At 37.3% G+C, this 18,383-nt stretch overlaps 1 pseudogene; it reads left to right on the top strand.

Annotated features, from left to right (window-relative positions):
• Positions 1–18,383, top strand: part of LOC139492923 (uncharacterized) — a 30,185-nt pseudogene that overhangs the window by 11,016 nt on the left and 786 nt on the right.

Consider the following 18,383-nt stretch of genomic DNA (forward strand, 5'->3'; position numbering starts at 1 on the left):
AGGTTCTATAATCCCTAGCCATACATAACTGCCGGGGCAACGAGTTTGAACAAGTGGTTGACCCCAGTGCATATTTCATCAAATATGACTTTTTTTCCGTGTTACGGACGAAATTTTCTGCCCCCCCCCAGAATGCTTACCCCAGAAATTCTTTAGCCTCACGTTGTAGTCCTATCCAATAGCTATTCCTAAGGGCAGCGTCTATAATGCCTAGCCATAGGAAACTACTGAGACAGTGGGTCGGAAAGTTGGTGCCCCCAATGCGCATTATATCAAATTTGGTTGGATTTCCATGTTTCGGACGCAATTTCCGTCCATTAGTAATGCTTACCCCAGAAATTCTTTGCCCCTTCGTTGGAGTCGCACCCAATAGCTATTCATTAGAGCAGGTTCTATAATCCCTAGCCATACATAACTGCCGGGGCAACGAGTTTGAACAAGTGGTTGACCCCAGTGCATATTTCATCAAATATGACTTTTTTTCCGTGTTACGGACGAAATTTTCTGCCCCCCCCCCCCATAATGCTTACCCCAGAAATTCTTTAGCCTCACGTTGTAGTCCTATCCAATAGCTATTCCTAAGGGCAGCGTCTATAATGCCTAGCTATAAGGAACTACTGAGACAGTGGTTCGGAAAGTGGGTGCCCTCAATGCGTATTATATCAAATTTGGTTGGATTTCCATGTTTCGGACGCAATTTCCGTCCATTAGTAATGCTTACCCCAGAAATTCTTTGCCCCTTCGTTGTAGTCGCACCCAAAAACTATTCATTAGAGCAGGTTCTATAATCCCTAGCCATACAGAACTACCGGGGGAATGAGTTTGAACAAGTGGATGACCCCAGTGCATATTTCAGCAAATATGACTTTTTTCCGTGTTACGGACGAAATTTTCGGCCCCTCAGAATGCTTACCCCAGAAATTCTTTAGCCTCACGTTGTAGTCAGTCCTATCCAATAGCTATTCCTCAGGGCAGCGTCTATAATGCCTAGCCATAAGGAACTACTGAGACAGTGGGTCAGAAAGTGGGTGCCCCCATCGCGTATTATATCAAATTTGGTTGGATTTCCATGTTTCGGACGCAATTTCCTTCCATAAGTAATGCTTACCCCAGAAATTCTTTGCCCCTTCGTTTTAGTTGCACCCAATAGCTATTCATTAGAGCAGGTTCTATAATCCCTAGCCATACATAACTGCCGGGGCAACGAGTTTGAACAAGTGGTTGACCCCAGTGCATATTTCATCAAATATGACTTTTTTTCCGTGTTACGGACGAAATTTTCTGCCCCCCCAGAATGCTTACCCCAGAAATTCTTTAGCCTCACATTGTAGTCCTATCCAATAGCTATTCCTAAGGGCAGCGTCTATAATGCCTAGCTATAAGGAACTACTGAGACAGTGGTTCGGAAAGTGGGTGCCCCCAATGCGTATTATATCAAATTTGGTTGGATTTCCATGTTTCGGACGCAATTTCCGTCCATTAGTAATGCTTACCCCAGAAATTCTTTGCCCCTTCGTTGTAGTCGCACCCAATAGCTATTCATTAGAGCAGGTTCTATAATCCCTAGCCATACAGAACTGGCGGGGGAACCAGTTTGAACAAGTGTGTGACCCCAGTGCATATTTCAGCAAATATAACTTTTTTTCCGTGTTACGAACGAAATTTTCGGCCCCTCAGAATGCTTACCCCAGAAATTCTTTAGCCTCACGTTGTAGTCCTATACAATAGCTATTCCTCGTGGCAGCATCTATAATGCCTAGCCATAAGGAACTACTGAGACAGTGGGTCGGAAAGTGGGTGCCCCCAATGCGTATTATATCAAATTTGGTTGGATTTCCATGTTTCGGACGCAATTTCCGTCCATAAGTAATGCTTACCCCAGAAATTCTTTGCCCCTTCGTTGTAGTCGCACCCAAAAACTATTCATTAGAGCAGGTTCTATAATCCCTAGCCATACAGAACTACCGGGGGAATGAGTTTGAACAAGTGGGTGACCCCAGTGCATATTTCAGCAAATATGACTTTTTTCCGTGTTACGGACGAAATTTTCGGCCCCTCAGAATGCTTACCCCAGAAATTCTTTAGCCTCACGTTGTAGTCCTATCCAATAGCTATTCCTCAGGGCAGCGTCTATAATGCCTAGCCATAAGGAACTACTGAGACAGTGGGTCGGAAAGTGGGTGCCCCCATCGCGTATTATATCAAATTTGGTTGGATTTCCATGTTTCGGACGCTATTTCCGTCCATTAGTAATGCTTACCCAAGAAATTATTTGCCCCTTCGTTGTAGTCGCACCCCATAGCTATTCATTAGAGCAGGTTCTATAATCCCTAGCCATACAGAACTGCCGGGGCAACGAGTTTGAACAAGTGGGTGACCCCAGTGCATATTTCAGCAAATATGACTTTTTTTCCGTGTTACGGACGAAATTTTCGGCCCCTCAGAATGCTTACCCCAGAAATTCTTTAGCCTCACGTTGTAGTCCTATCCAATAGCTATTCCTCATGGCAGCGTCTATAATGCCTAGCCATAAGGAACTACTGAGACAGTGGGTCGGAAAGTGGGTGCCCCCAATGCGTATTATATCAAATTTGGTTTGATTTCCATGTTTCGGACGCTATTTCCGTCCATTAGTAATGCTTACCCCAGAAATTCTTTGCCCCTTCGTTGTCGTCGCACCCAATAGCTATTCATTAGAGCAGGTTCTATAATCCCTAGCCATACAGAACTGCCGGGGCAACGAGTTTGAACAAGTGGATGACCCCAGTGCATATTTCAGCAAATATGACTTTTTTTCCGTGTTACGGACGAAATTTTCGGCCCCTCAGAATGCTTACACCAGAAATTCTTTAGCCTCACGTTGTAGTCCTATCCAATAGCTATTCCTCAGGGCAGCGTCTATAATGCCTAGCCATTAGGAACTACTGAGACAGTGGGTCGGAAAGTGGGTGCCCCCAATGCGTATTATATCAAATTTGGTTGGATTTCCATGTTTCGGACGCAATTTCCGTCCTTTAGTAATGCTTACCCCAGAAATTCTTTGTCCCTTCGTTGTAGTCGCACCCAATAGCTATTCATTAGAGCAGTTTCTATAATCCCTAGCCATACAGAACTGCCGGGGCAACGAGTTTGAACAAGTGGGTGACCCCAGTGCATATTTCAGCAAATATGACTTTTTTCCGTATTACGGACGAAATTTTCGGCCCCTCAGAATTCTTACCCCAGAAATTCTTTAGCCTCACGTTGTAGTCCTATCCAATAGCTATTCCTCAAGGCAGCGTCTATAATGCCTTGCCATAAGGAACTACTGAGACAGTGGGTCGGAAAGTGGGTGCCCCCAATGCGTATTATATCAAATTTGGTTTGATTTCCATGTTTCGGACGCAATTTCCTTCCATAAGTAATGCTTACCCCAGAAATTCTTTGCCCCTTCGTTGTAGTCGCACCCAAAAACTATTCATTAGAGCAGGTTCTTTAATCCCTAGCCATACAGAACTACCGGGGGAATGAGTTTGAACAAGTGGGTGACCCCAGTGCATATTTCAGCAAATATGACTTTTTTTCCGTGTTACGGACGAAATTTTCGGCCCCTCATAATACTTACCCCAGAAATTCTTTAGCCTCACGTTGTAGTCCTATCCAATAGCTATTCCTCAGGGCAGCGTCTATAATGCCTAGCCATAAGGAACTACTGAGACAGTGGGTCGGAAAGTGGGTGCCCCCAATGTGTATTATATCAAATTTGGTTTGATTTCCATGTTTCGGACGCAATTTCCGTCCAATAGTAATGCTTACCCCAGAAATTCTTTACCCCTTCGTTGTAGTCGCACCCAATAGCTATTCATTAGAGCAGGTTCTATAATCCCTAGCCATACAAAACTGCCGGGGCAACGAGTTTGAACAAGTGGATGACCCCAGTGCATATTTCAGCAAATATGACTTTTTTCCGTGTTACGGACAAAATTTTCGGCCCCTCAGAATGCTTACCCCAGAAATTCTTTAGCTTCACGTTGTAGTCCTATCCAATAGCTATTCCTCAGGGCAGCGTCTATAATGCCTAGCCATAAGGAACTACTGAGACAGTGGGTCGGAAAGTGGGTGCCTCCTATGCGTTTATATTTATATCAAATTTGGTTGGATTTCCATGTTTCGGACGCTATTTCCGTCCATTAGTAATGCTTACCCCAGAAATTCTTTGCCCCTTCGTTTTAGTCGCACCCAATAGCTATTCATTAAAGCAGGTTCTATAATCCCTAGCCATACAGAACTGCCGGGGCAACGAGTTTGAACAAGTGGGTGACCCCAGTGCATATTTCAGCAAATATGACTTTTTTTCCGTGTTACGGACGAAATTTTCGGCCCCTCAGAATGCTTACCCCAGAAATTCTTTAGCCTCACGTTGTAGTCCTATCCAATAGCTATTCATAAGGGCAGCGTCTATAATGCCTAGCTATAAGGAACTACTGAGACAGTGGGTCGGAAAGTGGGTGCCCCAATGCGTATTATATCAAATTTGGTTGGATTTCCATGTTTCGGACGCAATTTCCGTCCATTAGTAATGCTTACCCCAGAAATTCTTTGACCCTTCGTAGTAGTCGCACCCAATAGCTATTTATTAGAGCAGGTTCTATAATCCCTAGCCATACAGAACTGCCGGGGCAACGAGTTTGAACAAGTGGGTGACCCCAGTGCATATTTCAGCAAATATGACTTTTTTTCCGTGTTACGGACGAAATTTTCGGCCCCTCAGAATGCTTACCCCAGAAATTATTTAGCCTCACGTTGTAGTCCTATCCAATAGCTATTCTTCAGGGCAGCGTCTATAATGCCTTGCCATAAGGAACTACTGAGACAGTGGGTGCCCCCAATGCGTATTATATCAAATTTGGTTGGATTTCCATGTTTCGGACGCAATTTCCGTCCATTAGTAATGCTTACCCCAGAAATTCTTTGCCCCTTCGTTGTAGTCGCACCCAATAGCTATTCATTAGAGCAGGTTCTATAATCCCTAGCCATACAGAACTGCCGGGGCAATGAGTTTGAACAAGTGGGTAACCCCAGTGCATATTTCAGCAAATATGACTTTTTTCCGTGTTACGGATGAAATTTTCGGCCCCTCAGAATGCTTACCCTAGAAATCTTTAGCCTCACGTTGTAGTCCTATCCAATATCTATTCTTCAGGGCAGCGTCTATAATGCCTTGCCATAAGGAACTACTGAGACAGTGGGTCGGAAAGTGGGTGCCCCCAATGCGTATTATATCAAATTTGGTTGGATTTCCATGTTTCGGACGCAATTTCCGTCCATTAGTAATGCTTACCCCAGAAATTCTTTGCCCCTTCGTTGTAGTCGCACCCAATAGCAATAGCTATTCATTAGAGCAGATTCTATAATCCCTAGCCATACAGAACTGCCGGGGCAACGAGTTTGAACAAGTGGGTGACCCCAGTGCATATTTCAGCAAATATGACTTTTTTTCCGTGTTACGGATGAAATTTTCGGTCCCTCAGAATGCTTACCCCAGAAATTCTTTAGCCTCACGTTGTATTCCTATCCAATAGCTATTCCTAAGGGCAGCGTCTTTAATGCCTAGTCATAAGGAACTACTGAGACAGTGGGTCGGAAAGTGGGTGCCCCCAATGCGTATTATATCAAATTTGGTTGGATTTCCGTGTTTCGGACGCAATTTCCGTCCATTAGTAATGCTTACCCCAAAAATTCTTTGCCCCTTCGTTGTAGTCGCACCCAATAGCTATTCATTAGAGCAGGTTCTATAATCCCTAGCCATACAGAACTGTAGGGGCAACGAGTTTGAACAAGTGGGTGACCCCAGTGCATATTTCAGCAAATATGACTTTTTTTTCGTGTTACGGACGAAATGTTCGGCCCCTCAGAATGCTTACCCCAGAAATTCTTTAGGTTCATGATGTAGTCCTATCCAATAGCTATTCCTCAGGGCAGCGTCTATAATGCCTAGCCATAAGGAACTACTGAGACAGTGGGTCGGAAAGTGGGTGCCCCCAATGCGTATTATATCAAATTTGGTTTGATTTCCATGTTTCGGACGCTATTTCCTTCCATTAGTAATGCTTACCCCAGAAATTCTTTGCCCCTTCGTTGTAGTCGCACCCAATAGCTATTCATTAGAGCAGGTTCTATAATCCCTAGCCGTACAGAACTGCCGGGGCAACGAGTTTAAACAAATGGGTGACCCCAGTGCATATTTCAGCAAATGACTTTTTTCCCGTGTTACGGACGAAATTTTCGTCCCTCAGAATGCTTACCCCAGAAATTCTTTAGCCTCACGTTGTAGTCCTATCCAAATGCTATTCCTGAGGGCAGCGTCTATAATGCCTAGCCATAAGAAACTACTGAGACAGTGGGTCGGAAATGTGAGATATGAAGTTATACCATTAAAAAAATTATTTTATATTAAAATTCTATATTTGTAGAGTTTTTTTTTTAAATCGCAAATGTTGGTTTAACATGCATTACTACGAATCACATCCTAAATTAACACATCATACTTTGTTTGAATGGTCGTCATATTTTTTTTTTATTGTAAATGCTAATTATAAAACCGTTAATATGAGTTAGAAATCTACAAACTGTAGTAAAAATTTGGTAATTGGATATAAAAATCTTTGATTTTCAATATAAATTCCCGTTTTCGAACAAAAAAGTTAAAAACTATGATTTTAAAGAAAAATAAAATTGTCGCCCAAGTTGTTTTCCAAACGCAATTGCAGGATGACGAATTGCAGGATAGCTTTACTTAAAGAGAATTGCAGGATGAGAATTGCTGGATAGCTTGACACTAGTAACATTTACAACCAATGTAAATGCTGTCAAATGTTTGTGTAATATTTGCAAACGTTTGTCGATATCGGTTCACGTATGTAAAGAAATATATTTTATTTACTAACACTTTCCAGTATTGTAGTTATTTTGATAAATATTGATATTTGCAACATATCTTTACAGACGTATGCAAAGTTTTGAGAGACTGCGGTTTATAAAACATTTACAACCAATGTAAATGCTGTTAAATGTTTGTGTAATATTTGCAAACGTTTGTCGATATCGGTTCACGTATGTAAAGAAATATATTTTAGAATCATATTCAAAACAGTGTTGTCCTGGCCATTGATTGACGACCTTGATTATCCCGTCGACTGGGACAGATTAGGTGAACGTTTGTCTGTAACGACCATTGCTCACCTCTTGCTTATTATAGAATTTAAACTGTGGGGTCACCAAAGGTTCTTAACGCCTTTAATAATAAAATAATTCGAAAAATTATTCAGGAATAACCTTTATGTTTTGATTTATATTATTGATATAAATCAACACATCGTATTATTCCGGATTCGTTCTTCGAATTTTTTTATTTAGGTGTTGAGAACCTTTTGTGACCCCACAGATTCAGTGTCTTTAACAAGTACATAGAGAGCAGTGATTGTTACCGACAAACGTTCACCTAATCTGTCCCAGTCAATGTGATAATTTAGGTCGTCAATCAATGGCCAGGACCACACTGTTTTGAATATGATTCTATTTAGTACAAGTATACGGAATAAAAGTTTATTGTAATTAACGCGACTCAGTCGTGTATTCTAGGCACCCAGCTGTGAAACAAATTCATCTCCCATGCTATTGACACTACCCATCTTTACAGGTAAAATATTTGTATATTAGATACAATTAACGGACCTGTAGCAAAACAATGTACCTAACTTTAAGATGGATAAGATTAATCACATTTGCATTTTCGCCGCATAATTACAATTTATTAACGAAATATAAACGGATTAAATAAAAAATATATAGATACGAGTAGTGATAACAAAGATATTAATAAATTATTTTCCTTTTCCATCTATTTTTTTTTTATAATTTACTTTTAATTATATCCGATACTGATATAGACAATTAGTAGTCTCGGTGATTATGTGGTGATATATGTCGTCTGCTACGGTTAAATACGAAACTACCGTTAAATACGAAACTACGTTATGTTAACGTAGCTGAAAAAGTGGAGACTCACACTACACGTTAAATCGGTAGTGACCAATCTCTGTGTTATAGTAGTCTCAGGTTCAATATTCAAATTTAGTTGCAAATCATAAAAAAAATTTAAAAAAATGATTACATTAAAAAATTAAGAAAAGTGAAAAGATACGCCTGAAATCGTTTTATGACCCCTTCAAGCAGTCGTGAATTCTCGTTGACCTGTAATGATAAACCCTTACAGAAGTTGAATATTTGTCTTCATGTAATATCGAATTTTATCAATAAAAACGACATCAAAGATTCAGGGAAAACGGTAGTATTTAATTTTCCCAGCATTAAGTTTGCCTTTTGTGTACCAAAGGCAGGTGAAGGAAGTCAAATTAGGAGCGATGTGATTGGATGTAAAGAAGGGATATAGTTACGATACTGTTGTCAGGTCACTAAAGATTGCTTATTTTGGCGTTAATATTGATTCACTTATAGGGTCTTTGCATCGGAACTAAACACATTTATTAAAAAACCAGTTGTTGGCATGACACGGGTTATGTTCTTCTCATATATGTTATGATGGTATGATACTAAACCCCTAACGGGAAGGATTGTGCCTGATATTCATATGATGAAATCATAATCTTTCAATCAGTTTAATTGAAGTCTGGAGCTGGCATGTCAGTTAACTGCTAGTAGTCTGTTTTTATTTATGTATTATTGTCATTTTGTTTATTTTCTTTGGTTACATCTTCTGACATCATACTCGGACTTCTCTTGAACTGAATTTTAAATGTGCGTATTGTTATGCATTTACTTTTCTACATTGGCTAGAGGTATAGGGGGAGGGTTGAGATCTCATAAACATGTTTAACCCCGCCGCATTTTTGCGCCTGTCCCAAGTCAGGAGCCTCTTGCCTTTGTTAGTCTTGTATTTTTTAAATTCTAGTTTCTTGTGTACAATTCGGAAATTAGTATGGCGTTCATTATCACTGAACTAGTATATATTTGTTTAGGGGCCAGCTGAAGGACGCCTCCGGTGCGGGAATGTCTCGCTACATTGAAGACCTGTTGGTGACCTTCTGCTGTTGTTTTTTTCTATGGTCGGGTTGTTGTCTCTTTGACACATTCCCCATTTCCATTCTCAATTTTATGTACAATATATTTTCTATTTATCTATTAATAACTGCAGTGTGTATATTTACAATATAAATTTTGAAACCTATTGAAATATTTTCTAGAGAATTATTCGAAAAGACTTGCAAAATTTCATAAATTTGGTGCAAAATGACAGTGGGCATGGATAACATAAACCAGCTCCGTTGGAAGTTGGTCATGATACTATTTGTCTTTAATTTTTAATACCGTTTTCCCTCCATCAAAGATGTAATTTAATATATGATATCTAAAACAAAAACAAATACCGTTCACTCCAGTGATATTTAGAAATATAAATAGAAATATTTATGGAAAGCCAAAAAAAAGAAGAAATATACAGTGAAATCCTACTGTACACCGCTTAGATGATGTTGAGACCCAGTGGCGGATCCAGAAATTTTCATAAGTGGGGGCCCACTGACTGACATAAAAGTGGGCCCGCTCCAGTCACGCTCCAGTGATTCCCTATAATATAAGTAACCAATTTTTTTCCCCTGCCCCCCCTAAATCCGCCTCTGAGACCCCCCGGTTTTTCAATGTCCGAAATTCGACGAAATAATAGACTCTGTAATATATAAAATTTATACCAAATGGATGTAGATACAAACGTGATTATAAAGGAACTTGGGTTCTGGGTATTGTATTCATGTCAAAGGGCAACTTTGAACCTATGTGATTGCCAGACGTCGACGGATCTCAGAAAAATATCTAAGTGGGTAATAACCTGGGTTAATACATATACCTTTGAAATGAGCTAGGTCCGGTTCAGAACTTTGACGTAGGGATATGCCGAGTAGTACCGAATGTATGATTAATACAGAAAATTACGTTAAGGGGAACCGGCCGACACTCGGCTAACCGAGAGATTGGTCGGTTAATCTATATTGAGTATGTGGCTATATCGGCGGTGGGTCTGTTAATCGGGTTGGCTAAAGTCTGTTAATCAGGTGTTATCGAGAAAATCATTGGAAATTCTGCATGTTTCATTGTATAACTTTTTAAATATATGTTTATCATAAAAATTATTCATGTCTAACAAAACAATTCAATGTACCGAATCCAGTGGTGTAATTATTATTTTTCTAGCTTCGATGTACGATCTATAAAATGAAAAGGCGTGTTACTCATCAATAAATTTATACACATTTTACACACACAAAATGTACACAAAAAGACACGTTGGTTGAATTTACTTGCATGCGATATTTTGAACATCGAACAAAGACAGGCATTATGTTTGTCAACCAAATTGATATCATTGTGTGAAAAATCTACACAAAAATCTGTATTTTGGTGACATAAATCAATCTTTATTTAAAACCTGGTCTGTTAATGGGTCGGATGTATAAAACCCGGTCTGTTAATTGGTCTGTTAAGAGTTATGAATGGCAATAAAAGTATAATTTTATTGCTGTATGGGGTGTTATCGGATCAAATGGGTAGGCTCAAGACGAGTGGCTAAAATATACGGAAACAACACATGAGCAATGAAACATAATATATACGGAAACACTGACATGAACAATGAATTTAGGCCATGAATATTGAAAACTGACATAAAAAAAAGTGTAATATAGAGAATAATACATGGCAAAATCCGTATCATATGTCGTATCATCCCGAGACATCAATATCAGCCCAAGGGCCTTTAGGCCCGAGGGATGATATTGGTCGAGGGTGATACGGCATGTGATACGGATTTTGCCATGTATTATACACTTTATCATATATTTCAACAGAAGAGTATTATATAATATGAACTGTTTTCTGATCCATAGCACTGGATTACCTTCAGTTCTACTTTTGTCTTGTTTAAAAGGCCTTAAAAGAACTGCTCAATTACTTATCCAAAGCACTTGGGTTACCTTACAATTTGCGTGCTGTTGTTTTAAAAATATTTTGTTTATTATTGTATTAATTATTTTTCATAGTTGCATTTAGTGTGCCAAAAAATATGGAAACTTGACGTTCGTGACGTCACATACAATATGAAAACTCGACGTTCGTGACGTCACATACCAAACAATGACGTCATTCCAAAAATTTACCTATTTTGAGGGAAATTTTTCTTAAGCAAAAAAAAAACCAAAACTGACTTAATGTAAAAAAAAAAAAAAAAAAAAAAAGTAGGGGTGTGATAAAGGGTATGCGATAAAGGGTAGGGGTGTGATAAAGGGTGTGCGATAAAGGGTGCGCATCAAAGTTGCGCGATATGGATTAAACAGCAGGCTATTTATCACATATGCAAAACTACTGTATTTACTACTAAACATATGATAAATTAAAGTATTATTATACATCATGTTAATATGCCATATTTTGATTGCCTAATACGAAGATGTTAATTTACTCTATCACATGGCTGAGCGGGTGACAATTTTTTGGAATGTCACCCTCTCGGCTAGACCAATCAAAAATCGGCAGTTTAAACGACAATGAATTGAATCTACATCAAGTTATTTTATAGACAATGCTTAAAGTTCTAATTTACTATACAACGAAGCGTGGAACGACTCAAACTTATTTCTTTTACAATTGTTGGAAAAACGTATTTCACTTGTTAATATTTTTACTTTAAAACCTATAAATCATTGTGTGTTACAGTATGCTTATTGTTGATATTAAACGCATTCGTTCACCATCGATGGGTTTCAACTGGTGATGTACATTTCATCATGTTCATTGTGATGTATATTTCTCAGCCAGATATGAGGCCTTTTGAAAGGGGTATTTACCCAAAATTTAAATAAAATAAATAACAATAACAAAATAACAACAATTGAAAATAATTTTTTTCTTGATAGCAGAGCTTTTTTCCCGTTTCGGGCCTAATCCTTGTATCGTTTATATGTCAAGTCAATGCACTACTATTGCATAGGCGTAGCATGGCCAAAATTAATGGTACGGTTTTCGAAAGTAAACATAAGGGACACGAAGTGTTCCTTCAGCCTCGCAAAGCGAGGCTCTCTTACGGCAAGGGGTCTGGGGACCGCTCAAGGCCCCCAGAAGCTCTGGGGTTAATAGCGTTAAAATCCTGCATTCTAGGTGTTTCCTGGCACTAAAATTTGTTTTTGAAAAGCAGTATTTTTTACTTGACAACTTGAAAAACAAAAAATATTAATGTCTGTGGTCCATTCACTTGCCGGTTTTGTAGTTTATTAAAAATCGTTTCACAAATTCTCTAAAAAATATTTCAATCGGTTTCAAAATTTATATTGTAAATATACACACTGCTGTTATTCATAGCTAAATGAAAAATATATTGTACCCTTACATCCAATCACAGCGCTCCTATGTTCATTTCCTTCACCTGCCTTTGGTACACAAAAAGCCAACCTAATGCTGGGGAAAAGGTAATAGTAATACCGTTTTCCCATAGTGAATAGAAAAGTGGATGGAAATGGGAAATGTGTCAAAACAATACCGAAATCCTAACATACACTGGGGTAGGCTGCATCCGGCCAAGTAACAACGATGTAAATTAGTTCAAAGGAATTCGCTCTTCTACACTCCATTACACACAAAAGAACTAAAACTGAAAACAGAACAAGAAGAAACAAAGGCCAGAGGTTCCTGACTTGGGACAGGCGTAAAATTGCGTTGGGATAAAAATGTTTTAATGTTAACTTTCAAGACTACCACTCAAGTCGACACTAGGGTGGTCGTCTTGACCTTGTAGGAAATGAATTTTTGAAAATCATACAGCGACTATCAAGATGGAGAAATGATATAAAGCATTGTGTTTCTTGATTATTTGTATCTTTTCTAAATGTATTGTGTACGATTTTGTTATATGTAACTCGTCAGCTAAAACTCCAATGAAAAGAAGTTCATTTCAAAATCTATATGGATCAAAAGATAAACATCGAATCGCGTGTGAAATGGAACACTAGCTGTGTATAAAAGAAACTTTATATAATGTGTACATACAACTGTTTATATATTCTTGATGCTGGAGGTGGTCCTGAAGGACAGAAGATGATTCAGCGGTAAGGCAAGAGAGCCCTACACAATTACACTATTTTTTTTGGATGTCTTCACTTACCCTTTCGGAGCACCTGATGTCGCCCCAGTATTTTTTGGGTCTGTGTGTCTTGTTTGTTTTTAATTTTCACTGTTGAATGGTGTCCTTGTGCGTCTTATTTGTTCCCTAACTTGTCTTGTTCATTGAGCACGATTATTATTTTTTGGTTAGTGATTAGTTTGTCGACTCTTCTTTTTAACATTTTGGTGGCTTTGTATTTTTCTGGTTGAAAAATTTATTGCATAAGAAATCAGTTTCAGATATCAAAGAACTAATCATTTTTACCGGTAGCGGTTGGGGGAACTCTCCATCTCTGATTTTACTTTGATGAAAAACGCCAAAATCACCCTTGCAAAAAGGAAAACTTATTTCATGTTAGAATGATAAGGAATGTTTCACCCCTTGTCGATTTTCATTTTAAGTTTACAATTTTTTCCCTATCCAAAACAAACCATGAAACCCCCAAGAAATTGGAAGCCGCCCCCTCCCTTTTCCCTTTCCAAGGCCACCTTGGTCGGTAAAAAATTATAAACCCGTAATCAGAACACGTTTCATGTTTAGAAACGAATGAAGAATAAATTTATTGAAACTTTCGGAATATGTTTTTACGGTATTCCTTGAATGCAAATTCCCTAGCGATACTCTTTAAGTCTAAATTATCTGTTCTTGTTTTATGAACACGCAGCACCATGAGATCGTTCAATCTGTCCTGTTTCATCGACCGTAGATATGTCTTGATATGACGAAGTGTACTAAACGACCTTTCGCTTGTCGCATTTGTTGCTGGCAGGACTAAAACTAGTTTTAAGACTGTAACAACCTCTGACAATAACACTCGTTCTCTTAGTGTCAATCCTCTTATGAACGTAATAATATAATTCATAAGTACATTTTCCCAGAACAAATTAATTAATTGTTAATCAATAAATCGATTACGGTAAGATCTGCAGTTACGTACGTTGCTCTGTACTTTTAACGTTGAGAGACGTTTTTTCTTTAAGAAAACAGGCAGAAGTAAATGTAAAACGTTTATTGTATAAAGTTTGCATAATATTCTAACATATTTTTTTGATATATTTTTGATTTTTTTTTGGTACGGTTTTCCGTACCTGCAGTTAAAAATGGTACGGTCGGAACCGTACCAACCGTACCGTGTGCTACGGCAGTGTATTGTCTATTTACTTCACTTCTGATGATTTTTCAAATACCCGTTACGCTGTCAAGTACGTGACTACATAGAAAATACTTTATAATAAAACTCATCTGTTAAAGAAAATGATGATAGGACATTCATTATAATAAATCAAATATCACATAGCTGAGAGGGTGATAGAGCAGATCGGTATCCCTCGAAAAAACATTGTCAACCTTGGCTTCGCCGCGGTTGACAATGTTTTCTCGGGACCCAATCTGCTCTATCACCCTCTCAGCTATGTGTTATTTATATCTTATCACATATTTGTTACGGATACGGATACATTTTAAAGATTTACCTGTTATGTTTCATTAAATTGTTATAATTGAACTTTTTTCCCTCTTTTCTGCAACACTTAAATATGTGATAAATAGCTTAAAGATTATAACATGTTTTTTCCATATTTGCCCTGGTATCATCCCTCGACCCATATCGGCCCTCGGCTAAAGCCTCGAGGCCGATATGGGAGTCTCGGGATGATACCAGGGCTAATATAGAAAAGGGCATGTTATAATCTATACATATTGATTTCATCCAAGAATGGTCGCATATATCATGTGGATTCTGTTTAGGTTGTCATGAATGACACTAATTTGTATCTAAATTGGTATTAACCAGTATATAAATCAGAGATAAACGTCGTAATGTAAATAAACATCAGTAAGTAAAAAATATATATTGGGATGCTAGAATATAAAGAATAAAGAAATAATAATGAGTAAGATAAAATAAAATGTAGAGAAAAGTAACAGACAATTTAAAGAATATAGAAATAAACAACACCCCAATCCGGACCCTCATTCTATACACGAGAATCCTGATGGAAACACAGAATATACAGAATAATAGATAAGGACAGTAGGAAGTGATGCATTAATAAAAAAAGATAGAAAAGAATAATAACTGTTTGAGAATAAAGACATGAAACTTCCCTGGGTGTTGAAACAGTAACGGATTGCCTTGTATTCATATTGGTAATAAATGCTAAAAGTTTACATGCGGACAACTGCAGTTCTCCTCTGCACTTATGTAGAAAGGAACTAAACGGAATAAAATGAATTAAAACTTAAGATAACCAAATGTAGCTGCATTAGCTCCTTTCCATTTACTTCTTTAGACTGATTTGTAAACAACAGATGATTCAGTAATAGAAGAAAAGAACCAATCGGATGATGTTGACGATTTAGAGTTTAACGTCCAGTTACAAATATCATGTGCATATGAGAACGACAACACGTTATATGTACCCTGTGTTGTATTAGAAAGACACTTTCGGACGGATTTGAGAACGTGCTACTTTGAACAGACACAAAAATTAAGGCTGAAGAAAACGTTAATAATAGATTCATGCATACTCCAGCAGGCAATCCATATCCATATATTGAAGTGACACACTCCTTAATAAAATGCAAAGGAAGTCAAAATAAAAATGTTCTTACTAGAAGGATACTGTTGCAGCGTATTGTCATTTTTTTTTACTCAAGAGCATCTCATTCTTAACTTTTTCAAAGGGAAAATATAAAGGTAGCACAACTATTGTCGTGGCTAAATAACTCTTAACTGACACAATTTCAATTGTCCAACCCATTAACAGACTTTATTCCCATAATGTTCACTAAAACGTGGTATTACTGACGTTATATTACAATTATGAAATATTTACTAATTTCAATTTATATTTTAGAACCCAAGTACGATTTTGTGTTCTTTAAATGATATCTAAAATTGTTTTTTTCGCCTTTCATTACAAAAATTGCTATGCGTATAAGCATAAATACTACATACTTGCGCGACGCCTTTTAGTTTTACTGAAAACTGCGCAGACTATGAAATGTTTTTACAGTTGGAAAATGTTCTATGATATATATCATTTTGTCAGACACTTTTCTTTTTTTGATTTGATTCTTATAATGTACCTAAAATCTGTATATTAAATAGATTTTAATATCAAAATTGTGCGTTTTACTCTTAACAGACGTATAACCAACCCGATTAACAGACCAACCGCCGATATAGCCGCATACTCAATATAGATTAACCGACTATCTCTCGGTTAGCCGAGTGTCGGCCGTGGTTTGAACCTCTGTGATGGATAGACGGGCCCAGACCCCAGAAAAATATTTAAGTGGGAAATAGCCTGTGTCAATACCTTTAAAATGAGCTAAGTCTAATTCGAAAATTTTCCGTAGGAATATGTTAAAAGAGTACTGAATGTGTTGTCGAAATTGAAAATACGTAAATGGACAACTTGAAAGGGATTGACACAAGCTATTTCCCACTTCAATATTTTTCTGGGATCCGGGACTGTCTGACCAGCATATTGAAATAGAAACAGAAATAGAACCCAAATAAGGAAATGAAGATCGAATAAGGAAAAAGAAACCGAATAAGGTAACAGATATCGAAAAAGGAAATGAAAATCAAATAAGGAAATAGAAACCGAATAAGGAAATGAAAATCCAATGAGGAAAAAAAAAATTGTGAAAAAAAAATTTTGAGGGAAAAAAATTCAGTTTGGACCTGTAATATTTTCAAAATTTGAATATCGAAAAAGGAAAAAGGAAACAACTTGTGTCTGGTCCAGTCGAAATGTATTTAAGACAGTGTATATATTAAGATATTAAGGAAGGAGTTAGATCATCTAATCTCGAATATATATAACTGAAATAACCAGTCAAATGTTTATTGTCGTTATAAACGGCGCTTTATCATAAGCACCTTTTAAAACTGTTTTAGTAAGCATATTATAAAATCATCAATTTAAGGGCATCTTGAATAAGACTATTTTAATTAAATTTTTAATGAGCTGTTGTTTATGATTGAGAATATAAAAGGTTTTTGCTAGTTCCGGTCTCAATTTTTTAATTAATTTTTCATCTAACATTGGACGGAAGATGTTGCCCTTCCATATAATATATTTAAGTTACGATTATTTGAAAACGCTTATTAAACAGCTAAATGAATGCAAAGAGTAATGATAGGTCTCAAATCCGATTGAATACAATTATCTTCCCAATTTTATTGATTCTATTACGGTTGTATCAAATATGAAAAAATCACCAGCACCAGCACCGGATCAGGACCAACTAGCACAATGATAGGACCCACCATCACCGTATCAGGACCAACTAGCAAAATGATAGTGTTATGTCGTTGTTCTCCTCTTATATTTAATGCGTTTCCCTCGGTTTTAGTTTGTTATCCCGATTTTGTTTTTTGTCCATGGATTTATGAGTTTTGAACAGCGGTATACTACTGTTGCCTTTATATAGGACCTACCATCACCGTATCAGGACCAACTAGCACAATGACAGGACCCACCAGCACAGAATAAAGAATGTCTAAACTGATAAAATGCACAGGTTTTTCACAAAACAATTTTGTCGTGTGGATCTGGGTATAGTTAAGGAGCATTTGGTTTATTTTTTTCAGTTCTAGATTGTCTAAAAATGAACACTTTTGTCATACGCTTACTGAAACAGTTTAGAGGGTCATATGTTTAATTGTTTGCCTATGACCCCATAAGAAACTAACTTAAAAACTGTTTTCTTCCATTTTTTATGCGGAAAAACGTCAAAAATTATTTTTTCAATGATCACCAGCACCAGTCAAGACCGATTCAACAGCACATAACGTTCTCTCGCGCGACTATCTTACCCACTGTGATATGGGTAAAAACTTCTTGTTTTCATTTGAGTTACATATATTACACCATTACAGTTATCGTTCCTTTATATGTTCATTTCTAAAATTTCGAAATTTTCAAAATGAAAGTGTTTTAAAATCAAATGAAATGAAAAAAATCTAAAGTATGACAATTAATAAGCATAAAATGAAAGCAAACTTATAAAGATTTCTTTAAAAAAAAAGTTTAAATGCAAGATAGATTTTTTCCAAATACCAATACGTACATTATTTCCATTGATATACAAGGTTTCTATTTATATAGATATAGATTGTACCCTAACCTAATGAAGTTTACTGAAGGTGAGGGTGCCGGCCTTT

This window comes from Mytilus edulis, chromosome 10 (genome assembly GCF_963676685.1).
Source record: "Mytilus edulis chromosome 10, xbMytEdul2.2, whole genome shotgun sequence".
Classification (NCBI taxonomy): Eukaryota; Metazoa; Mollusca; class Bivalvia; order Mytilida; family Mytilidae; genus Mytilus; species Mytilus edulis.